Source organism: Microtus ochrogaster, chromosome X, assembly GCF_000317375.1.
Source record: "Microtus ochrogaster isolate Prairie Vole_2 chromosome X, MicOch1.0, whole genome shotgun sequence".
Classification (NCBI taxonomy): Eukaryota; Metazoa; Chordata; class Mammalia; order Rodentia; family Cricetidae; genus Microtus; species Microtus ochrogaster.
The window spans coordinates 59778123-59805349 of record NC_022026.1 but is presented as its reverse complement, the minus strand read 5'-3'; the positions used below and the strand labels follow the sequence as shown (position 1 = coordinate 59805349).

General features: G+C 39.6%; 1 long non-coding RNA gene across 4 annotated transcripts in view; it reads right to left on the bottom strand.

Moving 5' to 3' along the window:
• Positions 1–27227, bottom strand: part of LOC101986764 — an 85099-nt gene that overhangs the window by 42121 nt on the left and 15751 nt on the right. Inside the window, exon 1 of one of the 4 annotated variants that reach the window (XR_003378003.1) lies at positions 11169–11264. The exons of the other annotated variants lie outside the window; for them this stretch is intronic. This is a non-coding gene — a long non-coding RNA (uncharacterized LOC101986764). Of the gene's footprint in view, positions 1–11168; positions 11265–27227 lie in introns of those variants that run through there. 4 annotated transcript variants of the gene reach the window in all.

Genomic DNA, 27227 nt, shown 5'->3' with positions numbered 1-27227 from the left:
AGATTTAAAATCTGGTTTGGTGGGGGCAATAAGATCTGGGATTGTATTCAGCAGGAGCCCAGAATATACAATGCCCTTGGTCCCACCCCCAGCACTACAAAAATGAGTAAGTGCTTTCCTTTTCCACACATCAGTTTTAAAACTGCATTTGCTCCAGTTAGCACTGCTGGGACAAAAATAATTTATCATCACTACAGGCAGTAAGGTTCCTAAAGGAGCAACTACCAAAATAACTTAATGGAATACCTCCCATTTGAAAATTGTTAATCATAAATTGGGTTAGGCTGTCATTCTTAGACTCTCATAAACTGTCTAAGAAAATTCTAAAGTATCCAATGTATTTCAGTTTTCCAGAGAAAACAATAAATGACAATGATTAATCTTAGTCCCCATTTTAAAGCCTTAATAGTGAAAAATGAAATGCATATATATAACGTTCTTCAGTTTTTAATCTTATAATCTGGTAAAAAAAGAGACAAATTTTTGTGCATAATCACCACTGCATCCCCAAGTTCTGTAACAGGGTCAATATATTTTTAATATATATGCAATCATACTATTACACAAAAATTCAGTAACACTAAGAATCAGATTTGTCAAGTACAGGGACTCACACCTACAATCTCAGCTACTGGGGAATCCTAGAGTCTAGAAGTTTGAGGCCATTCTAGTTTTAGTGATACCTGTCTCTTAAAAAAAAAGAATAAAGTATACTGATACACAAAACAAAGATATCAAACACAATGCCCTTGCTCAGATGTTTTTTCTTGATAAGGGTTGGTGAAGTTAGATGGGTTTGCTATTGATGTGGATCTCAGACATGCCTCCAATGTCTCTTGTGTGTAGCTATAGCCTTATTTCTAAACAAGGTCTAGCATCTTTTCCTCCCAATGTCAAGGAAGGAATTAAATGTAGTAAGAACTTTTCTACTTTTCAAAGTCCATCAATTAAATACTAACCAGTGAAATGCCATGAAACTGTGTCTGGAGTTGGAAGAAACATCTCTTGTCATCATCTGTCCTGCTTTCTGAACTTGAAGTTCTTTGCCTGTTACCACAGCAAGAACTTTAGATTTGACTGTGACTACAGCCAAGAGGGGGCTTTCTAGCCAGGTGTCTTATGCTGTGACCCTCGAGGGGAAAGTCAGACGGAAGATTAAGCTACCCAAGAAAATGTTTCACCTGGCCCCAATCACCCAAACCATCCAGAAGCTTAGGTATTTGGGGAACACCAGCAAAGAAGGGTCACCTCAGAACTCAAAAGAACACAAGCTCTGCTCCACTAAAACCAGGCATCATTCGGCAAATTAATGAAAAGCAGCTTGGAGATTGTGAACCATCATTAGACAGGAAGTTTGAATACATTGATATCCGAGATGTCAAAAAGGAAATCTGAAAGTTTGCTCCGATCCATAACATATGGATAGACAAAAGTGATGGTGAAGTCTTTCCATTTTAAAAGCATAACACATGTATATTTTCAAAGCAAGTTTAACATGGTTTTATTTTTTGGTTTTAGATCCTGAGTGATATATAATCAAAAGTTTGATACTCATAAAACTGAGCAGCACTGGACCTTTGAGAAGGTGTCAATCAAGTAGAAGTATCATCTTGACCTTTTCTTAGGCTGCTTAGTGTTACTTAATTTCCTGGGTATCTTCAAACATGCTGAAACCTTTCAGGACTCAGTTTCTCCATCTGTTTATCAAGAAGCAAAGAGGGATAGATATAGCTAGCTGGGAATGACTGGTACCTCCTATAAACCATGTATTTTATTGGTAAATATGGTTTTCTTCAAATACGTAGCTCCTGAGAAAAAACGGGCTCCAAAGCTACAGAGAAACCCTGTCTCGAAAAAGCCTAAAAAAAAAAAAAAAAAAAACCAAAAAAAAAAAAAAAAAAAAAAATTACATACAAAAATTCAAGTCCAAAATGGGCTTTTTCTAGATGCTTTCTGCAACCTTAACAGGAAAGTCCATTACAATAACCGCCTTTCCTTTTAACAGAATGTCTACTAATTCCATTTCTCTAGTGCATTAAACCTTTCCTACTATTAGCCAAGTGTTTCTTCGAATGAGTTTAGCTACATGCTGGAAGTCGCTTATTGAGTATGTGGTTGTAATAATCACTTAAAATGAGTATACCATCAACGTGATGGCTTCACACTACAGATGACAGAAAAGGAACCCAGCCTTGCTCAGCTCCTTTATATTCTAAGGAATATAAAAGACAAAAGGAGTCTGACGATTTACAGACCATTTTGTACCGATGAGCAATTCAGTTTGATATATGCATTACAACCAGGCCACCAAACCAAACATCCTGTTCGAGAACTTTCTCTAACAATGTAAAAAGGTCATGAAAACCAAGTGTAGCCAAAACCAGTCTATTTAAAAGTAGAGGTACTTTAGAGTCTATAAGAAAACACAGATTTATAGTACTTTTGCAAAAATTGATTACTTTTAATTAGATCAATCAGCAATTTAGAGAAAACATTGGGATTTGTTAAATACATGAATTTATCACATACATATTATTATTATTAGATGTTTACGGAAATCAGTTTAGCCATAGATTATAAATTAATAACAGCAGTTAAGTGACCTACTGTCTTATAGAACAAAATGCCCAAAAAGCACATTAAAATAAGCACTCTAGAAATCAGTTTCCTCCACCGAACAGCTGTGTTCTATGAAGCTGTTGCTTTGTGGTGAAATGAGAAATTATTATAACCAAAAGGTTAACAAAACACCCCCAATGAAAATCAACAAAAGAAACTTAATTAGGAGACATTACATTAAAACAGCAACCTTCACCTTTAAATTTCTAAGAGAAAGACAAACTCATTTTTTTTAATCTAACTAGTGTCTTTGGCCCTCAGCACTGTCCCTAAAATGTCTAACCTAACACCATTTCAAAAAGGTTGTCCTAGAAAAACATGAAGTCATTTTTAATTATAGACAACCACAAGAAGAACTAATAAAAATTTCAACTTACTGGAAGAGAAGAAATATCTAAGGAGACCCAAAATGTTACTGAGGTGCTTAATGATAAACTCAAAGTGCCAAAATAAAATGGAGGTTTGTGAAATGCGATCACACCTCTAAGGAGCATTAGTGTTAACTCAAACAAACATTTTAAAGTTCAACCAGGATGAGCACAACTGGAAGATTCTTTATTTTACTCATTTCCCCAGAAGGTTCTTATGGCTCAGAAGATGTAATATGACCTACTGCATTGTGTAAAATTTGGAAGGCAGCCTTTCATACATAATCCTGAAAGATGCTTGCTTCTTGTGTTCCCAGAGGCAAATTTTATAATTTGCAGTTTTTGTAAAATTTATTTTCTCTGATTAGAGGCACTGTCAGGGTCAAGTCTAGTGTGCGGAACAACAGAAAAGAACTACTTGTGCAAAAGCCTACAGAAAGACCTTGGCCTTCAGTCTTTCAGAATGAACTCAAGGCTTCAGTAATCTTCTATCTTAGCTGACAGAGATAATCATTAACAGTCACAAATATCAACAAACATAGAGCAGGTGACAAGAAACAACCTAGCTGGGTTGCTTGGGTAACAAAGAAATAAGAGAGACAGACTGAGAGAGAAAAGATAGGGTTGAGAGTCCTAATGTTTGGTGGCTTCAATTTTGACTTGGCTGGACTTACAATCACTTAGGAGACACACATCCTGGCCCGTGTGTGAGAACTTTTCTAGAGGACCAACTGCTCATCCCTCCTGTTTTCTGTCCTTACGTACATGTATAGGTTAGGACAAATTAAAAACAGGTCTGAAAGGACAACACATTTGCATTTTCCAAGTCCAAAAAAAAATAAATAATTGGAGAAAGCAGACATGAGAACAAGAACTGGCAAAGGCACTCTGCCCCCACAGTTTGCCTGTTTCCTAGGCTGCCCAGAGCTCCAGGCCTGTTGGCATCTTGGACTAGGGAAGATGCATCCTTCTCAGTCATTAACTGATGGCAAGCTTTCCAAAGTTTTGTCCTCTGGCCCAGGCCTTTCCTGACTCACTCTTTATCTGGGAGGCAGTTTCATTTCATACAGCACCACCACCTTTAATGGAAAGGATTTTGGATTTAATAATAAAGGAAATCAGTATACCCTCAGGAAACATCAGGCCTTTTCATAGGTTTCAGATATATGAGAGTTCACTATGGTCAATATCTTCAGTGGAGACTTATAAAATATGGGATTGTGAAGAATGAAGCCACAAACTACTAAAATGACCACAAAACGGTATTTTACCTGATTTGCTATTTTAATTTCTGAAATACAGCTTGGAGACACCAAAACTAGGTAAAGACCAAAGTAATCTCTAACGTTCAATAAAAAATTAGTGAAAATGTTTTAATAATGCATTAGTAAAGTTTAGAGCAATTAGAATAGATGGTAAAAATTATTTAATAACCAGACCAATGTGTATATTGAAATGTTACAATTATTTTAAATATATGAAACACATACCTTGTATTTAAAAAAAATACTTTGGGACTGGAAAGATGGCTCAGCTGTTAAAAGCACAGGAGCTAGGGTCAATTCCCAGGGCCCACACAATGCTTATGACTATTTGTAGCTCCAGTCCCAGGGGATCTGATACCCTCTTCTGACATCTGCAGGCACCAGGTATGCATGTAGTACACATACATGCAGGTAAAACACTCACACATATAAAAAATAAACCTAATTAAAAAAACCTATTTGATGCATTAAGCTGTGCCATTTTAAAAGATTTCTCTTTTATTTTCCAATTTTGATTACCACCAGAACAAAAACTACTGGCCACCTGAGGTTTACTTTGCAATGGTTTTGTAATGTCTTCCCTTTTACCTGCTGTTGTACACGAGACCAAAGATCAAAAGGCAAAATGTAAAGTTCCAAAGGCTCAACTTCCTTTTTAAGAAATAATGATAAAATTGTGAAATATGAGTGACTTAACTTTTCCAGACAAGCACAACTTAGAGAACCCATTGCAAACATAGAAAAAACTATTTAGGAGAGATGTGTACAAACAAGGTCAAAAGTCTTGCCTCATTACTATACCTTTGCAGTTTTCAAAGTTTTGGCTATCTTCAAGTATATTTTACAACAGTCATAACCCCAAGAAGTGTTTTTAGTAATAAGCAGCCTTTGAACTGATAAAGAAGTGTTCAGATTTTGGAGCCTAAGTAGACATGAGTAAAAGCACTGTGAGATCCTGGATGAGACCCTGGAACAGAAGAAGGACTGAAGTGGAAAAATTCATGAGTCTAAATTGAGTCTGGAGGTTGGAATTGTTGTAGCATGTTCAATTTCCTGGTTGTGCTAAGTGTGTATACCATGGCTTGCTAAGGAAGCTAGAAACTCTCCACTATTTCTTTAACTCTTCTACAAATGTAAAATCAGTTAAAATAAACAATATTTAAAATTGAAACATATCAGAGAACAAAATCATTATTTAGAGATGGCTGAGCATGTTAAGACCACTGGTTGCTCTTCCAGAGGACCCAGGTTGAATTCCCAGCACCCACATGGCAGCTCACAGCTGTATGCAACTCTAGTTCCAGGGGATCTGACACCTTCACACAGACATACATGCAGGGAAAACACCAAAGCACATAAAATAAAAATAAAAACTTAGAACCTAAATCATGTGGAGGTGTGGTAATCACATGTCTTAAACTTCATTTTCTAAGGCAGAGTCAGAAGGCCACTGCAGGTTCAAGTCCAGCCTAGGCTACATAAGCAATTCCAGGCACAGGCTACACAGTGAGACTCTGTCTCAAAACAGAACAAAATGAAGCACCTAAATCTTCTGAGAACTTGCAACAGTGCACATGAATGAAATGGCTTCACTAGATGGCACTCTATTTTCTTCAGCGCCCAAAGGCCTTATCCATCCCAATAGAATTTTTTTTCTCTAGCTTATTCTTAGCACATTAAATAGGTGCAGTTCTTTATATAATATTCTATGAGCTCACTGACTATACAAAATAAATTTCTGCTTTATTCCCGAGAAACGTCTTCTTTCAAGATTCAACCTTCATTATCATGTCAGAACACTAGTATGAGGTTTACCATTCTAGTCACTCAACACAGTAAGCCGTTCCTTTGTGCTGCCATCCTTTGTACAGTCTGAAGAAACATTCCTTTTAATGTTTATCAACATAAGAACTTTCTGTCCTCCTACAGACTTCCAAACCCTTCCCCATTCAGACAGTAAATCCCTGTAAAGTAGCAAGTAGCCAGCCTCTTTCCACTTGCTTCCAAGTCTCTCAGGATGTAAGACACCTCCCCTGGCCAAAAAATCATCAGTAGAGATCAAAAATAATAATTCAACCATTTCAGGGTATCCCAATGAAAACAAAAACATCTACTTACTTCCAAAGGCCTAAACTTGAATGAAATGGAAAAGTGTTCAATCTCTTAATTTTACAGATTAAGCCACTAAAGTACTTAAAAATGAACTGGAGATTGAAGACATGAATCAGCTTTTCCAGAGGACCCAGATTTTTTTAATTCTAAACACCCACATGGTGGCTCACAAACATCTGTAAGTCCAGTTCTAGATCTAAAATCTTTTCCTGGCCTCCGAGGGCCCCAGGCATGCACATGGTGCACAGATATGCATATAAGCAAAACAACCATACACAAAATAATTTTTTAAAAATGAACTGGAGCAAGGTTAGTGGTGGTACAGGCCTTCAATCACAGCACTCGGGACAGAGGCAGGAGGATCTCTGTGAGTTCAAGGCAAGCCTGGTCTACAAAGTGAGTTGCAGGACATCCTTGGCTATTACACAAAATAATCCTATCTTGAAAAAAAATGAAAAAAATATGAAAAAAAGAGAACTGGAATTTGGGTACATTAGTACAAGGCATAGACTGAGGCAGGAGAATCACAATATCTAGCCTTAAAAAATTTTTAATAAAGCCGAACCTGGCTGTGGAACAGAGAATTACTCAAGTTCCCCAAAGAGAATCCTTTCTTGTGACCAACAATTTGGCTACCTTTTATATAAAAGCAACCTTTAAATAGCTCCCTTCTGCCTACAGCCCTTCTAAATTCATTACTGTTACTCATTACGAGTTCACCAGCATTAGTCAGCACAAGTTGGTTAGTCACTGGTTTTTAAACCACCAACCATCCCCTCTCCTTTCTGTTTTTCCTTTCCCTTTGGTATTTAACAACATTTGAGAGGATGAGTAACTATACCCAAGAAACCCTGCTGGGCTTTTCTTGTCCTTCGGTGGTCTAAACTGCAACCTGAGCCCAATTAGTAAAAGGAATGCAACTCTTCTTGGTCACATGCTTCTCCACGAAAAGGAGGACACCTGGGTTTTAGGGACTAACCTTCAGATTCAGAGTTTCTTCCATGTGTTTTATTAGCAACAGCTTGCATATTCATATGATTTATCACTTTTTTCACGTAGTAAGTATTTGAGTCCCATTCTTTCAACAGGGGGAAAAAATGCCCTACTCGAGAGATGGGAAATGATCCAAGACAGGGTTCCTTCCGGTTTTTAAAATTTTTGGTCAAGTAAGGTTCAACAAAACCTGCTCCAACTTAACTTTTCATCTACAAAGCTTTCCCCAATACTGTCATCACCATATCCAGCATACTAGAGCGAAAGAAAAGGGCTCCACGATGAATAATCCCTAGAGACCTTGTGGGGTATATCTGCCTCCAAGCAGATGCTCCACCAGAAACAGAAACGGAAGAAAAACTCCCAGAACCACAGAAGCTACCTATCAGTTTCTCTACTCTCTGGAATCATTATCCTTCCTAAACCATCCTACACCCTCTTCTCTCCCCAAGGGAGACCCCAACCTAAGGTTAGCTATTGTATTCTCAGCACCTAGCATTCAGATATACACACTAAGTATCTGCAAAGCCAAATCTTGACCTCCCACCTTCCCTTTAAGAAGACTGGGAGCAGGTTCTTCACCTACCCACACTCATGGTTCCTTTTCTACCATCCAAGCAGGCTGGCACAGCAAAGGTGTGACAGTGAAAACAAATGACGACGCAATGTTCTCCAGTGAAAGCAGCGGTAATAAAAGCACTATCGAGAACTCCCAGTTTTCCTAATGTTTACAATACTAAGGCAATCTGTTATTGCAAGGACATCACTTAGTTCTACATGGACAAATGCCATCATGAACTGCATGGAATTGTAAATTGTGCTTTAGGAAAATGCTATATTGAACCAAGGGAGGATTTTCACATGTTACAACACTATGACAGGACAGTTTCTCCTTACATGTCTTAGCATACATAAAACCTGCAAATAGCAAAAAGCAAGAAGCCCCTTCACGTGAACTCTAGCAAAATATTCAATTAATTGCTCGTCTCTCTCCTGAAATAAGGGCTAAAATAAGGGTAAGCTGTAAAATAAGGCAAGAGGGTAGAAATCTATGGTGAGATGCACAGGCATTTGTTAAAACAAGTCTATATATGACAGCAAGGTAGTGGGGCACATTCACACTCATAGAATTCTTCAAAGATTGATCATGTATTTTTTTTTAAAAGATACATACACATAGCCAGCCATGGTGCATGCCTTTAATCCCAGCACTCTGGAAGCAGAGTCTGATCAGCCTGGTTTACAGAGCAAGTTCCAGGACAGCCAAGCTACACAGAAAAACCCAGGCTTGAAAACCAAAACATAAAAAGACACATACACAAAATGCAACAGACTTAGTAACTATCTCTCTAATCCAGAAGAGATGGCATACACTCAGGAGACTGACGTACAAATCAAGTCTGAGGACAGTCTAGGCTACACAGTAAGACCCTGCCTCAAACAAAAGTAAATGACTCTTCGAATTATTTCTTCTGGGCCTACCATGGGCTCATGCCTGTAATCTCAGCACTTGGAAACTGAAGCAGGATGATTGCTCGGAATTCGCAGCCAGCCTGGATTACAGTGAGACAGTGTCTCAAAGGAAAGTTTCTTCTGGAATACATCAGTCAATGGGGCCCATGGCTCCTACCTATCACCCTCACTTTGGAGGATGATTGGTCATGATCCTCACCTGACTGGAAGAAGAAGAATCAGCTAACTAGCCTATCAGCTGGCAGGGCTTTAGGAAAGCATTTCTCCTTCTCATTGTCAACAGGAACAAAGCAGGTGTCACTGCCACAGACACAGGGTCACGCTCCTATTGTGACCCTGGGAACCTTGTGCAACTTTCCTACTCCCTCAATGATTTGGGGGAGGCCCTGCTTGCTATTATCCTAGGAGGACATTGAAAAAGAAAGGCACACAGTCCAGACAGGAAGAAAGCATTCTCTAGCACTAGCACAACCTCACCTTAGAGACATCCCATTAAGCAGCACAAGGAAAAAGTGGCCCTCCAGCACTCTAGAACCGCATGTGCTTCCCCAATAAGAGACAGAGAGGACAAAGGCAGATTTTTCTCACAGATTCTATTTGCCAGGCACTAAAGTGCCTGGGAGAACAGGGACCACCCCAGATGCTATAAGAGCATGCCTAGTCCATTTGCTTATAAAATGAGAAAGGGACAGCACTTCAGTTCTTCCCCAGTGGGTATGTTCCTTGAAGTTTTTGATTCTGTAACAACACTTCTCAGACTTAAAATCAGATCACAGAGCCTATTATCAACATGCTTTCTTTAGAGGCAGGCCTATCTCTTCTCTGAGTTAGAAATAAAATCCATACAGAAGACTTGTGAAAAAACCCCACAGCACCCAGTGGGAAAACCCAGTACAAGCCCCAATGAACTCATAAGTCATCTATCCTTTCCTGGCTGCAAAAGCCCCTATTCTTGCCCTGTCCCTTTGCCTCCTATTGCCTGCAATACATTCTAGTGAGGCCCAGACAACTGCAGGAGAAAATATCACCATTTATCATGCTCGCCAGGTAGCAACTGAACTGCTTTCATCTGCCCCTCTAGCATAGTCTGGGAAAATGCAATTCTAAGAAGAGCCCAACAGGCATGTGGGGAGATGGATATGGGAGGAATGTGAATCTAAACCACTTACACTAGAATTTCAGATGAGTGGCTTCCATATTATCCAAGCAGGAATATCCTATATTAAAAATCACACATGGAAATTCCATTTATCATGTGTGACTCGATTTGATTTTCCTATGTTCTCTATATGTTAACTTTCCAAGAAAGGTTTTCAAAAGAACATTTGAGAAAAAGCAGCAGTAACTTCACAAATGAATGAAGAAAATGTGGTTGAGGGTACACGCCCATGAACACATCGCATACACATACACAGTGTGGGGGAATTGTACTCAATCTTAAAAAGGCAGAAATTTCATCATTTTCAATTAACAGATGAACCTGGAAGACATTATGCCAATTAAAACAAGCAAGACAGAAGCAGACAAATATGCATGATTCCACTTATAATGAGAAATCTAAAGTAGACACTCATTTAAAAACAAAGTAGAATGTGGTTGCTAGATTGGGGAAAAGTTTAAAGTGCACGCTTGATTTTGCAAGGTGAAAACATTTTGAGATCCATGGCCCATCCAGGTGAACATGAAACATTATTATAGTGTGCATTCAGATGACAAATCGACCTTATATTTATCTGTCATGGTAAAAGAAAAAAGAAAAAAAAGTACCACCTTTGTTCTCCATTGTAGATTTGCTAAACCTGCATTTCAACATTTTGATATTTAAAAAATAAAAAGACAAAGATATTTGGCTGATGTCTTCTTGAAAATGAAACAGTGAGAATTAAGTTGCTTTGAAGATTCAAAACAAATCATTATAAAACATGAAACTACTGCTTAGGACAAACTTTGTCATTTTAAGCACACATGACATTTTTACAGCAGGAAGAAGCCTGACATTTTTCTCAAATGGTATGCATGGTATGCTGATTTGGATTCTCAATCAAATGTGGCTTTTAGAAAAAGGATACATCACAAGACAGTCTTGGAAAGTAAACACTGTGGCTATTATAGCAAAGGCAGCAAAGTAAATCATTCATTTGTGGACAGAGAGAGGGAGGGTTAGTCAAACATTATTAGCCACAGTCCCACTGTTTCATTGCTTCAAGCCTGGGTCCCCCCTCTACCACACCTTTTCACTGAACACTGATCCATCATGCATTTCTCTGAATTACACAAGTCACTCTTGTTATGAACAATAATCAAGGACTAGTGGAGCAAAAAAGCAGAGCAAATTTACCTAAGCCTTCCTCTTGAGACTTCAAATTGCTTGCTAGATCTTGGCATGCTCAGTGCTGTTGCTCCTGTCACAGCAATGTTGTACACATTTCTATAGCCTAGAAATCACAAAATAAGTCAGTTTCCCAGTAGACTGGGAATCCCTGGCATTGGGGTTCTATGATTCACAAACACACTCCCCAGAACATTTACCCAGATTACTTATTTAACTGTGTGAAGCCATGAACAAGACAGGAAGGGTATTTGCTTAGTTTGTGATATGTACACCCCTTATTTATTATGTTGTAAGACAAAACACAGAAGTAAAATTGCTTTCTGATATGTATATGAGCATGCCATGATTTCTTCCTACTTCAGCTCCGTCTCAATGAAGAAATACCCGCTGCCACTCTCAATAATATGGAGCTCGGCCCCAGAGGTACAAGAGAAAAAAACAAAAGCCTATAATGGTATTACCCTGGAACGCCTTTAGTGGAGATACTAGCACAAGAAAAAGCTGTAGGAAGTGCCTCTTGTGTATCACACTACCAGGAGTCTGAGGAATAAAGACAGAGACACGGAGAACAAGGCTTAAGGATGCAAGATGAAATGAGCAAGCCTCATATAGTCCCCAAATTCAGGCTGAGGATGTGGGTGACTGGGCAAGCACTTGGATGACATGCACAAGGCCCTGGGGTTCTCTCCAGCACCAAAGTACAGTAGTACATGATAAACAGTTCAAAAATTAGGAGCAACATGTGTACCCCAAAGCTGCAAAAAGGAAGGAGGTTGTGTCCCTAGAGACACTGTTTAAATTACTGACAAGAATAATTCGGGACAATTTCTGCTGCTTATAGCCAGCACTCCAGTGCTTGAGTAAGAGCCTTGAGTAAAAGAGCAAAGTCCACTCTGGTGTCATCTCCACTGAGGAGGCAGAGGTAGAAACACTATAGAATTCAAGGCCAGCCTGGGCCATAATTACATCCAAGAATGTCTCAAAAAAGTCAAAACTAAGGAGTAAGGAGTTGGCGACAATAATAATTCTCCATCTTCCTATCAATAGCAAAAGAAATCTCAGGCTTCCTCACTTAATGGTTAGAGCATGCACAGCTTCATCAGGGGGATGATGTGCATGTCTTATTTCTTAGTTTTTTAGTTGTCTGATAAAACTGTTATCTATCCTATACAGCATCATGTTCTAAAGTACACATCCTGTGTAATGGTTAACTATAGTTAGTTGCCAAATGCCTTTCTTTATACAGCTAGTAGCACTTTTGTGGTGAGAACACTAATTAACATCCATGCTCTTTGAGTTTTTCTTACAGCACCCCATCTATAATAGACTCCATTGCCTTGCTCTTCCCATCTAGCCACATGACTCTGGTCAACACTACAACCCATTAAGTGCCTAGGCAGCCACCGGTACATTCTACTTCAGTGAGGGCTATTTTTCATGCTGGGTGATTTAGAATTACAGATCTAAATCTCAAGGTAACTTCTGGATGTGATAATTAAACAAACCCCTCTTCTCTTCCCTTCTTGCCTGCTGGAAAGAGGTCACCTCACCATAATAAAAAAAATAAGAAAAGCAATTACCAAGAATGAACAAAAGAGTTCACGGTCACCCACTGATGGCAGGAACAAATGACTTCAATGGAAGTACATGAGGGGAAGAAATAAAAGGAAAAGAAGAGGTCACAATGACATGGACTGAATGAGGACAGAAATGAACAGGGATGTATACAAGAAACCTTGCTTTTTATGTTGAACGAGAGTTAATCTATCTTGTATCAAATCTTTCTTCAGGTTCTTCTGCACACAAAAGTGCTTACAGTAGGACCTCTCCGTACAGTTCTCAGTTCTCAATATCAAACTGACCTCATTTTTTAAGTTATTTAATACCAAGTAAGCACTCTGGACAGTGAGAGACCAGCATGGCCATCTCAATGACTGTAGCTATGGCCACCATCCTCAAGTGAGCTACTACTTATTGACCAGACAACAGTAGGTTTTACTGGCCCAACTTCTCTCTCCTCACAGCTCCAATGCCTCTCGCTCTCAGCTTGGCAGCTAACTTTCCTTAGCCAGGTGCATCACTACAGACTTCTTAGCCAAAAATAATAATGGGGAGAAAAAAAAACCTCAGGAACCCTATGGATGAAGAAAGTAGCGGATTAGTCTAGAAAAAAACTAATGAGAATGAATGAGAAGGAAACAGAGAAATTAAGCAAAAGTTCAGAGAAAGGGGGAAAGAAGCTTAGCTCCAAAGCCAGCCACAATAGTCCAGGGCTCCTTGTATTTGTGTCCTTCTGTAATCCCCTATTAAATGCTTTTGCTAACTTTAAATGATTAGAGCAAAAGTACCCTGCTAGTTATAGGCCTAATCTTAAGAAAGGTTGGTGGGGTGGTGAGATGGCTCAGCAGGTAGAAGTGCTTGCTATTCTATCCTGATAAGTCTTGAACACACACACACTTACTTACATGAGTAATACATTTTCAACTGTGCTTTATTTATTCAATTTTAAAAAGGCTGGCAGCTTCCATTTTTCTGCAAGCCTTTGAAGAACTCTGCTGAAAAGATCACATCTGAAGGCACAATTAGTGGGTTTTTGGGGGAAGGGGGAGATTTTGAGACTGGGATATCCTGTTCCCTTCACTGAGATCAGCCTGTCTTTCAGCAATCTATATCAATGGCACCAGGCTTATAGATAAGCCCCAGATGCTACGACTGCAGCCTCATGATAGACCCTAAGAAAACCAAGCAGAGCAGGAAGATGATAGCTTCTCACCTAAGTCATAACCCACATAAAAAGATGAACATGGCAGCAGGAAAATACAATCCTAACACTGGCAAGGCAGACATGGGTGGTTCCCATAAACCAGGTCCAGGTTCAGTGAGAAATAGTGTCTCAAAAGATAAGATGGAGCACAATAGAGGAAGACACAACATCAACTTCTGGCCTCCACATGTCTGTGTACACACCCACAACACAACATGTGGAATATGCCTCTTAGGAAAGTGCAAAGACTTTAGACGTTAAGCAGCAAGAGTACAGAAGGAACCTTAATCCTGACTGTGCACTATAAAGACTCAGGCAATTTAAAAGTGCACTTCAAAACACACAGGCCCCATACCCACCTTGGTGGTAAAATCATCAGAAATTCAAGGAGCAGTGTATTTTTAGCAGGCTACAAAATCTTAGGTGGGCCTAACTGCAGTCATGAGATTAGGACATTAGGAGTGGATGACATTGAAAAGGAAGGGGTAGTCACATAGCTCCAGTGGTAATGCCCTTGCACTGTATGAAGACCAGAGTCCAATCCTTAGTGACACACAAACAAACAAAAAGCATAATTTTATGTAGTTTAAAATCAAAAGGGATTATGTGGCTCCCCAACCTATCAAAATAAAGAAATAAAACTCAGGTGAAAGACAACCCCAAGATTCATGCTGCTTCTTGTTTGTTTTAAACAAACTCATGACCAAGGGCTACTTGAGGGCTGAGGTTATAGCTTAGTGGCACATGCCTTGCATGTGTGAAGCTCTAGGCTCAAATCTCCATCACCTATATAGAGAATGAAAGCAATACAATTAATGCTGAATTTCATCTGAAGAACATACTATGGAACTGACATATTATGAAGAGAAATGGAATGTCATTGCTTTTTTCAACTTCTCTAGTGATTTTATTCAAACCCAATTAATGCAAAAATCACTCAAGACAACATTTTAAATCACACTTAACAAAAAGCAGTCTCAGGGCCTGAGGCTTGAAACTTAGTTGGTAGGTAGAGTGCTTGCCTGGCAGACATGAACCCTGGATTCCATCCATGGCACCACATACAGCAGTCATGGTGGTGTATATACATAATCACTCTGGAAGTGGAGCAAGGGAAATTTAAAGAATTCAAAGGCATCCTCAGCTAGTGAGTTTGAAGCTAGCCTGAGCTATGACACTGTCTCAGAAAAGGAGGGAGGGAGGGGTCAGACAAGACTTTTGTTTCCCTTATTTTCCATTTTCTGTGCAAAAATCATTTCTTTTTAAGTGTCACTGCTTCTTGCTTTATTTTTCAATTTCTTTTCCTATAGAAAATAGGTTGTTACTATAGCAATATTTTCCTACCCTGGTATCATTTCCCACTCATTTGTTCTAGGAGTTTCTGCACATAGCAAGCACACAAATCTGTTCCAAGCTGCTCACAACATTAGGATCCTTGGCAACATCTAGAGATGAATATATCTTCAAACTATGGGAACGGTTAGCTAAATGCCACAGTTCTGAACGTCTCTGAAGTACTATCTGGGTTATATGTATCCCAGCTACGTCAATTCTTAAGGCATCTCTATCCTAAAACTACAGAAGGCTCTAGCAGTTAACTTGCTAAATGAGCTCGTCAGTCCTCCAGATTGAAACTAACTCCATTAATTCCCCAAAAACAGTTACAAACATAAACAGTATAATCCTTACATGATTTTGAGAGTGTCTTTAGGATGACACTGGGAAGAAGTTATGTATTCACATGTACATGAACTTCAGTTTCAATTCCTAGTGACTCAGAAAAAAAAATAAAACAACACACATTTGACTAAGAAAACTACACCTTTGTACAATAAAGCCAGTATCTGGTAAGAACACCACCTTCAGGACTTTAAGAAGGATCCATTAGTTGGAAGAAACAGATGCACAAAGCAGCAAAGGTCATTTAACCAATGGTCAGGGTTTTTATACAAACACATAATTTGGCGAAATATTAAGTGGCCTCTGTTCTAAAGAAAAAAAATCAAAATGTATAAAGTTCTTTTCCCAACCATACATGCACACCTACAAACCACTTCTCTATACTATTGGTACCTGGGAAGCTCTACCTTGCAGCACAGAATACCATGAATAGCTGCTTCCAAGTACATACCCATTTGGCTCCATATAGCATAGTTTGTCTTAAAACCAAGCGGAAACCTTAGGATGGCTGCGTATCTGGAAATTTGTAAAGAATTTAAGTTTTACTCATTCAGTGTCCACACTGTCCTCCTGTCAGTGAGCCAAGTCTCTTGACCAACGATCAACACAGAGAAAACAATAACAAGATTATTATCAAAGACAAAGAACAAATACAAGGAAAACCTTATTTTGCAGTTCAACACTGAACATATCTGTTTCAAAGACTCAAGTATCATGTGTTAAGCTACTTTGACTGCTAAGTCTGCTCTTTTAAGTGTTCCAGTAAAACAAGCAATGCCAAACACCAGCATGAATTCCAAATTAAGCCTCCTAGGTATTACTTTTTAAAAGCTTTTTTAAAAACTGCTTCTAAATTTTTACTGTTACAACTATGCCTAATTCTAAAGGTTGCCCATAGCAAATTTTTATGATGTTAACTACTAGTATTTATTATGGTCACATTAAAAGAGGCTGGCAATGACACATCTGAAATTCCCACACCTGAGTGGCTAAGGTAGGAGGATGACTTTGAGATCTTCTTAGGCTACACAGCAAGTTCCAAGCCAGCTAAGGCTTGACAGCAAGACAGGTTTATAAAAAGGCAATTATTTAAATCCAAAACGAAAATGCTGTGGGAATGTATCCAGGGCCTAGGTTTGAATTTCTAAACCAAAAATATTGTTTCCTAAGAACCACCTATAAGCATGCTATCCAGACTTACTATGCATGATGCTCTTAAGGATGTTAAAATGCAGAAAAATGTATTCTGTAATGGGCCCCATACAAAAAAAATAATGTAACAAAAAAGCTGATTAAAAACACTTTAAATAACAGAGACTATGTAACAATCATCTGACATCATTTCAAAGCTGTGTCTCTCCAAACTTTGACTCAAATAAAAATAGAATCGAAAAGCGGGCCCTTCTGAAGTTTAGGACCACCATCATGAATGCTATCATTATTCCTGACATTTGTTGACACTTTTGGTCTTTAGCAGTGTGGTGATGAAGAGACAGGGTGCCAACTAAGGAGCAAGAAAGAGAGCATGCCTCAGCAGAGGATCCATCAGTACCTTGATTTTAGGCTTGTCATTTTCTTATTATTTACAAATTCCAGATATTTTCTTTTTTTGTCTAAGTATGTATATATGTCTGTGTGTGTGCATGTGGAACAAAGCTCAACTCCAAGTACCCTACTCAGTTCTTTTCCACTGTATTTTTAAACAGGGTCTCTCCCTGAACCTGGAGTCAGCTAGGCTGTGTTGTGTGGCCATTCAGTTGCAGGGATGTGCCTGTCTTCATCATCCCAGCATTTAGGATTTTGATAGCAGTTCTTGGAACTTGGTGCCAGAGATTTTAGATCAGTTCCCAAATAAATACATAGTTTGTAGAAGGGTTTATACTGAAGGTGTAGTTCAGTGACTGAGGGCTTGCTTAGCAGTATGACGATAGATCATCTCCAAAAACACAGCAAAAAATGAGTTTTATGAATATAATCATCAAATTCAACCTGTCTTTTCTTTCGTGATTAGAAAATCCACAGCACTGTGTACATTTGAGGTAAAAACCTAAAAAAAAAGTCAAGTTTCATCCAAATAGCAGCACCAAAATAGCACACTCAATTCCAGGGCAAAATTACTTCTCTGGAGGGAACTCACATTTGCTAGCTGTCTGTCTATCACAATGTGTCAGGCAAAGTGCACACTTCCCACAGAGTGTCTCCTCCATTTCAGAGGCAGCAAGTACCTGTGGACAGAGTCCCATTTCAAGATCACAATCTGGATTCAAAACCAACCGGCTGGTAGCCCATACCAGGTGTGCTGTACTCCATGTTACTGAGCAAACAGCTGAGGTAGAAACAATGCCTATGCCCAGGAACTTGAAGCCAGCCTGGGGTAACACATTGAGACCTTGCCTCAAAACACAAACCAACTGGACAGCTGATTTGTGTTTGTTACTTTGTGTATGTGTACCTATTATTAGGTGTGTGTGTTTGTACAACCAAGCATGCATATAGAGGCCAGAGGTTAATGTTCAGTGTTTTCCTCAGTCCCTTTCCTTCTTATCTTTACAGGCAGGGACTTTCACTGAACTTAGAAGCTTGAAGATTCCGCTAGCCTAGTTGGCTAGCAAGCTCCAGGGATCAATCTTTAGTCTGCCTTTCCAGTACCGGGATCATAGGTATGTGTCACTACACCCAGCTTGTATGTGGACACTGGAGATTGAAATCAGGTCTTCATGTTTGTATAGCAATCATCTTATTGATGAGTCATTTGCCAGACCCCATCTTATTATTTTATGTGTGTGTGAGCACATGTTGTGTACATGTATGTACAGGTCGGAGGGATAACCTTGTAGAATTGGTTCTCTCCTTTTACCTCTACATGGGTTCTGAGTATCAAACTGAAGTCTCCAGGCTTGCATGGCCAGCACCTTTAATGCTAAGTCATCTTACTGGACCCTAATCTTCATTATTTTGAGACGAGTTTTCTACATAGTTCAGCCTGCGTCAAATTTGCCATCCTCCTGCTTTATCATTCTAAGTGCTGATATTACAGACACATGCCACCATGCTCTAGGTTATCACTCAATAATGTCTCAGATTATCTTATCCCCTCCAGGTAGCAGATTATTAGTTTAACTACTGAGTTTCCTGAACTGAGTTGGACCTTTCTGATACCCTTTTTCCTTTGCTAAATTGTTTATCCCAGACAAAAGCTGTTTATTTAGCATTATCTTGACAATATAAAACTCAGAAACAACCTATGAGCTACATGATAATGATGAGAAAGACACCCCATAAAGCAAGAAAACACAATGTAAAATTAAAAGCAGATCACTGTGATTACAGCGATGGGAAACTATAACATATACATGTAGACAAGTAAGAGATTACAAGTTAAGATTTTGCTGGAATTAATCTTATTTTCCCCTTTCTTATAAGTGTGTTAGAATCACACTGTTTCAATTATATACATGGTTGTCTTCAACCTTCAAAATGCAATGAGGGACACTTTGTAAAATAGTTTTAAACCTTATAAATTGGCAAAAGTGCAAAAACATACCTTAGAAGTTTCCTCTTTATTGTGCAATAAAGCCTCAGGGTCATTGGTTACTAGCAGCATGACCTTGTGGAAGCTGACTACTCTGTACTGTTTCCTCATCCATAAAAAGATTTACTGTCTGCTTCTTGACCCATTTAGCACATTAAACAAGGCACTATAGAGAGCACCTGACTCATAGCTTTCTTTCATTGTAGCTAATATCACAGAAAACGGAAGTAATCATATCTCTTAGAGAAAGGACGTCAATGAAGCATTAACTAGAGCTAATAATCAAGGTAATTCAAGATTCTCAGCAATTCTTATACAAGACAGGAGGACTGTGAAAGCACAAACCACTTTTAAAGACCCTCATGATTATACTGGGCCCACTTATGATATCTAAGATATTGTCTTTTAAAAGAGGACAATCTCTGAGGAGAGAGATGTACTATTATCAGAATGGGGAAAGAGCTATGAAGTAGAAAAGAAGAGAAACTTAGCATTTCAAAGAATTGGGGGGGAGATCTAGGACCAAAACCAAGTCCTGTGAATGCCAATAAATCCTGACTCTTGGGATGCTGAGGTGAGAGTTTCAGTCAAGCCTGAGCTATAGAGATGATGTTTTAAGCAAAACAAAAACAGAGTTTCAACTACAAGTGCCTTAGAGGTTGCCTTGCCTTGAAGCAGTCGTTGCTACTACCTCTGTAAGTCGGACTTCCTAAACTTGCATCTTTGAAGAGTAAACTGGCTAATACGATCCCACTATCCATTCTGGCCCTCTACTTCAATGGTTTCCAGGAGACAGCTTGTTATTTGAATCATGTCAGCTGGACCATCAAAACAAAAACAACAAAAAACTTGAGGTGTGAATGAAAGTGAAGGTGTATATAATTGAAATACCCTTGGGCCATTTTCACATCTTGCTTTTGACAGTGACAGCCACAACAAGCAGATGGCTGAGCTGACAAGGACTGTGTCATTAATCCTAATGATAATTGATGATTTTTACAGCTCTGTTTTAGAAAGAGACTTCACACATGAAGAGGTTCTACTTGATCCCCAAAGCAGACTGAAAGAAAAGACTACTATAACTAGTCTATCCTTTGTTCAACTGAAGAAACTAAGGTTTTTAAAAGTGGGGATAGGGGCTGAGTTAGGGCAGCCAGTTAAGAGCACTTGTTGCTCTTCCAGGTCTGATTCCCAAACACCCACATGGCAGCTCACAAGTCTTTAATTCCACTTCCAAAGACTCTGACCCCCTCTTCTGGCCTCTGCAGGCAGACACACATGTGATGCACAGACACATATGCTGGCAAAACACCCAATCAAGTAAAAAGGAAGTGAGAGGATTTGCCCCAAATCCTATAGTATAGATAAATAACAAGCCTAGGACTTGAATCCAAAGGTTTGAATTCATAATTACTATTTCTTTTGGTTTAGGCTCATTCTGTTTCTCAAGACACTAACATACCCTGCCATGTTTCCCATTGGTGTCACAGAAAATTGAAATGAATTTTAAAAATTTTCATACTAACATTCTGACTTGATACTGACAATATATTTTGTTGAAATCTAAGAACAACCTTAATTTCCAAGTGATAAATGGTTCAATGAAATCTGAAGGCCGAAAACAGGATTAGAAATTACCAGCCACTTGTCCTACAAGGAAGTGTGTGTAAAATGGAAGCCAAGAAGTCCTTCCAGTCCTCAGTTTAACACAATGCATTATTACTCCCATGTGTGGCAATGTGGTGCTAAACAAACCACTGGCTGCCAGTCTAAAAGTATCTTGGCTAGATCACCTTGCTTTATGTAAGATAACTTAGGATGTTTACCAAATTGACTAAAGTCACCTAATAACATTTTGCAGAATTTACTTCAGAAAGCAATAAATGTATGAGTGTGTATACTTGAAGCAGCAGCATCCTCTTTCAGGGAAAAAAGGCTGATGGGAAGCAGAGCCAAAAACTGGAACACAAAGCCTTCGCCAACACTGAACACTTACCTGGCTAAGTGCCCAGTCTCAAAATGGAGAGCCATTTTGAGGCCATCCAATGTGGCACAGCAGGACCATGTCTCAATGAAGTGGTTCAAATGTAAGGAATGTGGGGGGTTGTGCTTGGCTTTACACACACGCACACCATGTACACTGCCTGCTAATGGTACTCAAATTTGCTGGAGCAAATTCCCCTGACAAATGGGAGGGCTTGTAATGATTCATGCCTCATTTTAGCACAAAGAGAAATAAGTGTATACAAAGAAAGAATCCATCAGCTGAAAGTGCCTCCATTACCAATCTTCTACCTACAAACACCATTCTAGACAAATTAAAACTAGGAAACTAAAAATATTAAAGAAAATATTTTTAAGAAAACCATACTGTCTATCCCCATTTTCCTCCTCTGGAAATATAGTAATGAGCCAGCAGGTGCTTACCACCAAACTTACATTTTATCACAAAGTTGCAAACTTTTTAATGTTTAAACAGAAGACTTCAAGGGTAGATAAGAACATGCAAATGATACATATTAGGAAACTGCATGTCCCATCTGACAGTTTATGCAGGAAAATCTCATGAGGTTGACTGACAAGCAACTATTGAGGTATTCAAAGACACAAAGGACAAAAGAAAAAATGAAGCCCTTTTGAGGTGACCAGACAATCCCATTTCCTTCCTTTGGGGCATATGGGAACGTCAGGCTCACACTGCTGTCTGCTAAGAAAAGGGAGAACTCTCTCTTCCGGTCGCCAGCGCTTTGGGAGCCGCCGATTACCGTCCAGCCATGGCCAAGTCCAAGAACCACACCACACACAACCAGTCCCGGAAATGGCACAGAGACGGCATCAAGAAACCCCGGTCACAAAGATACGAATCTCTCAAGGGGGTTGACCCCAAGTTCCTGAGGAACATGCGCTTTGCCAAAAAGCACAAGAAGAAAGGCCTGAAGAAGATGCAGGCAAATAATGCAAAGGCCATGAGTGCACGTGCGGAGGCCATCAAGGCCCTGGTGAAGCCCCAGGTGGTGAAGCTCAAGGTGCCAAAGGGCCCCACCCGCAAACTCACCCGTCTGGCTTTAATTGCTCACCCCAAGCTACATGGCCAGGGGTCGTAGGCTCCAAAAAACAAAGCCCAAGGTTCAAGCCAAGGCAGAGGCCTCAGCTGCAGCTCAGGCTCCCAAAGGTGCCCAGGCCCCTGTGAAGGCCCCATAAAAAAGGTCGCAGTCTGCCAATGTGAAGACAGATGGACTGGTGTGAACACCTACACAGTATTTGCAGATGTTCAGGACCTTATGCTGTTTTTAGAAATAAACTTGAGGCAAATTCGGTTAAAAAAAAAGAAAAAGAAAAGGGAGAACTCATAGTAAGGAAGAGAATGAGTGAAGCCTTATGGTATACACAGAGGCTAAGGTGATGGAATTAGGGAAACAATTTAGTCAGTAAAGTGCTGCTTTGCAAGCATGGGGACATGAACTCAACTGCTAGAACCCTGCTTTTTTTAAAAAAAAAAAACCTTGTATGATGGTAGTACATGCTTATATTCCCATCACTAAGGTAGAAAGGAGCAGATCCCTGAGGCTCAATGACTAGCCATCCTAACCTACTTAGCAAGTTCTAGGCCAATAAGAAACCCTGTCACCAAAACAAGGTGGAGAACCCTTTGACCTATTTGCACACACAAGGAGGCAAGGTGGGGGGTATACTAGAGTGAAGTATAGGAGAGTGCCAGGTGCTCAGTAGAAAAGGTCTGAGTTATAAGGCTAGGGGTTTCTAGAAAGCAATGTGCACTGGATTTCCAAAGAAATATTTTATTTAGGGGTAGCTCCCCCAAAGTCCATGCATAACTGAAAGAATCCATCATTTAAGTTGTCAGTAGGCTACTAAAAGGTAGCAGTGAATCTCCCCAGTGTTTTAGGGAGCTCTGCCATCACAGGTCCAAAGGTGCCAGTTCTAGAGGATGACATCATCTGAAGCTAGTATAGCTCCTTGAGACATGGAGGTAGTATAAGAAGCATTAGAAATATAATAAAATAGAGCTAATATTTACGATGCTGGCACTGGAATTAGACTTTGAGACAAGCTTTTGGTTTGGTTTTGGTTTTTGTTTTATAGAGACAGGGTTTCTCTATAATAACCTTGGCTGTCGTGGAAGTAACTTTGTAGACCAGGCTGGCCTCAAACACACAGATCTCCACCTGCCTGTCTCCCAAGTGCTGAGATTAAAGGTATGTGCCTCAAACACCCAGGGAGGCTTTTTTTTTTTTTGCATGCACGCATTCATGCATTCTAGTGATCAAACTCAGGTCATTGTATTAGCACAAGCACTGTACTGCCTGAAGTTTATCTCCCCAGACCCTATAACCATGTTTTGAATCACAGTAAGTATTATGCTGACATATTACTGAAAGGACTGGCAGGAAACAAAAAACACGGCACTAAAACTGGCATTTGTCAGAATTAGAAGAGACTTTGGAGACTAGAATCTAAGGCCTGTGTGAGAAATGGCAATGCCAAGGCCCAATGTGCTAAGTGACCAGTGTCACTTTTAATACCTGTGAGCCTTCTTTCTCCTGGGTGTGTGTGTGTGTGTGATGTTTTCATTCATTAGAAATAGCTATAAAATACACATAAATATAAGACTACACCTGGTTTTCACAGCAAAGAAACCTATGTCAAAAAACAAAGGTGGGGTCTGGGACTGTCATTTGAGCTCCATTGGTCACATTATTTCTACCATTCTAGAGGAAAGAACAGTCAATGACCACATTATATGTGTATCATGTCACTAAGGCACAAGCTGGCCCCTCAGTGCACACAGCAGTTGACTTTATACAGCTGTTCCAAGGGATATGATCTATCCTTTCTATCCTAAACAAACCTGAAGCTTTGACATTGGCTGAAACCAGCAAACCCTTCCTCTAAAGCAAATTTATAAAGACTTCATTGTTTTCTTATCACTTTCCTGGCAAATACCTGCCAGTTTGGGGTTTGCTGCTATTGCCAAAATACAATTCAAGCGCATCCTGCACACACAACTGGGCTGCTGGGTAGGCAAGCAATAAGGAGCCACAGATGCCAGGCTCGGATAAACCTGTGCCTAGAAACCCACCACACTGACAATGCCACAGCACTGACGGTGGGGATAAAAGTTAATGTAGATCATTAATCCCGAATAGGGATAACAAACATGCAAATCGGCCTCTGTGTCATCGAATGTAGTGTTCAAATTATAGGAGAGCCATTAGCATCGAATCCATCTTAAATGTGTATTCCTAAAACTATGTAGCAATCGACAGTAGGCCTGTTAACTATACAATATTAGCAAAGGTGCCTTCTGAAACTACCACCTACATTCAGCAAACTCACTAGTTGTCTCTTATATTTAACTTCAGGGAAGGCTTTGATAAATAAGAGACCATGAATGATACAACTAAACTGGTAACCTGACAAAATTCAGTCCTGCATTTTCTTACAGCTATAGCTAGAATGTTGAGACCACTGCTGTGGTATAGCAATCTTCAAGGCATAACATGACCACTGCCATCATGTAGGAAGACTGTTGAGGTGACCTTCAAAAGAGCTTTGTCTCAAACTCAAGGCAATGAAACAGGCAGGTTACAGTGATAGTCAGATCTATGGTAATGACAAAAGGAATAACCTGACCCTCAACTAAGACTCCATTAAACAGTCCCTCCTGCCCACCCTCAGCGGGATCTGACCTTGGGGGATTTAAGAATGCGCACGGGCTAGAAGATTACTGAGGTGAAAGGGCACTAACAAGGCTTGCTGAGCGTTTGGTTACCTATGATCTAGCGCCTTTCTTTCAGCCACGCAAAACAGGTTCTATGAGTGCCCTTGCTGTGGTGAACATTCCTTCCCCTCAGGAAAAAGAAGCCATTGATTACAAAGACTAATGCAGAGGCTAAACTGCATTACAACCTGCTCACCCCACAAAGTGTGAACAAGCATGAGCTCCATGGTCACAAACTAAAAAGCTTATAGAATAAGTAGTTAAGGCCAGAAGAAAAGCCATCCTCCAAACCACTCAAGTCACAAGTGAACATCAGAAAATATACTTAGTTCCAAATAATCCTGGCCTACCCAAATTTTGTACTGCCAAAATCAGGATCTAAGGGTGGTGGTTTTAAAAAAAAATCACCAATTAAACTTGGTAGTTTGATTGTTTGTTAAGCAGTAAAACCTAGCTTAGATAATGTATTCTTCATCACTTCACTTTATAAACATTAATTAAATCTTCAATATTTCAAGGACAGAGAAGGTGGTTACTTGGAATATAAAGATTAGCAAAGAACAGTGCCTGCAATTCCAGTCATTTCCCCTATACACACAGAGGCAACAGTAACAAGATCTACAAAAAGGCCGCACTAGAATGGTCATAGTATTACACATCTATAATTATGTCAGAAAGATGATGTGTTCAAGACCAGGATGAGCTACTTAGCTAGTTCCAGGTGAGACCTTGACTTTTAAAAAAAGGGTACATTTGAGCTGATTTTAATAAGCCAAACACATTTTGACAAGGAGAATGGACCTTGGAAGTAAGTAGCTCAGTGGTAGAATACTTACCTAGCATACAGTCTGAGTTCTTTCCCCAGTAGAAGAAAAGGAAAACAAAGGAGAGAACAGAGGAAAAACAGAGATACAAGAAAGAACTTAAGGAGGGCTGGAGAGATGGCTCAGTGGTTAAGAGCATTGCCTGTTCTTCCAAAGGTCCTGAGTTCAATTCCCAGCAACCACATGGTGGCTCACAACCATCTGTAATGAGGTCTGGCGCCCTCTTCTGGCCTGCAAGCATACACACAAACAAAATATTGTAGACATAATAAATATTTTAAAAAAAAGAAAGAACTCAAGGAATGTTCTAGGAATGGTAAATAATTTAGGACAGAAGGGTTTCATAGTCTATATCTTGCTGTGGAATTTGAATCCCTCTTGAAAGACTGGGTGCTACAAATTGTCCATATGGAATAAATGGAATAATTAGATCTGTTATAAGAAAGCTGATAAGTGCAAGACAGATTAGACCCAGAGTCCAATTCAGGGAGATCATTTGGAAAGGAATTACTACATTCTCAAGGGGCAGTGAGTATGTGGGAGAGAAGAGACTTTTAGAGACAAGAGACTTACTTGTTCAGGAGAATTGACAATGAACTAAATATAGACTGTGATGGTATGAACAGGGAATCATACCAAGGCTCTATTCCTTTGGAACCCCAGAAGCATGGTAAGTAGATTAATTAAAAAACAGAAGAGAGGCTGGAGAGATGACTCAGAGGTTAAGAGCACTGATTGCTCTGCCGGAGGTCCTGAGTTCAATTCCCAGCAACCACATGGTGGCTCACAACCATCTGTAATGAGGTCTGGTGCCCTCTTCTGGCCTGCAGGCAAACATGGAGGCTGAACACTGTGTACATAATAAATAACTAAATTGATTTTAAGAAAAAGAACAGAAGAGTAGACGAGAAAGGAATGCCATGTTCCCTACAAAGGCACTTGTGGCACTTTCTCAGAAAGACAGACAAGAGGCCACTAATAACTGGTCAACATCCAGACCATGAGTAGAGAAATAGATAGAAGAAAATAAAGATCAACAGTATCTTATTATGTTGTTTGAGTAAATTTTATTATTTTGTTTTGTTTTAAAGATAGGGTCAAAATCAAACATTGGTTGATTCATACCTTTATTCCCAGCATTTGGGAGGCAGGTAGAACTGAGATCAAGGCTAGCCTGGAGTACAGAATGAATTCCAGGATAGGCTATAGAAAAACCTTGTCTCGAAAAACAACGAAAAAAAACAAACAAACAAAAGAAACCATCTGGAAAAAAACAACAACAAAAACAAAAAAATAGGGTCTCATAACACAGACCAGGCTGGCCTCCAATATGATCTGCCTCCCTTTAGTGTTGAGATTGAGAGCTATCTTAAACATTGGGAAAAGAGAAAGTTCAAAAGATGAAAGCAGGCCTTGTTTGCGACCTGCCCATCCAGCACAGAGGCCTGATCTTAGGCGCCAGGAGACCTAGCTTTGGGGTGAGTTTCTGGCCCCGCGGCGCCAGCCTGGGACGAGGAGCTCAGAG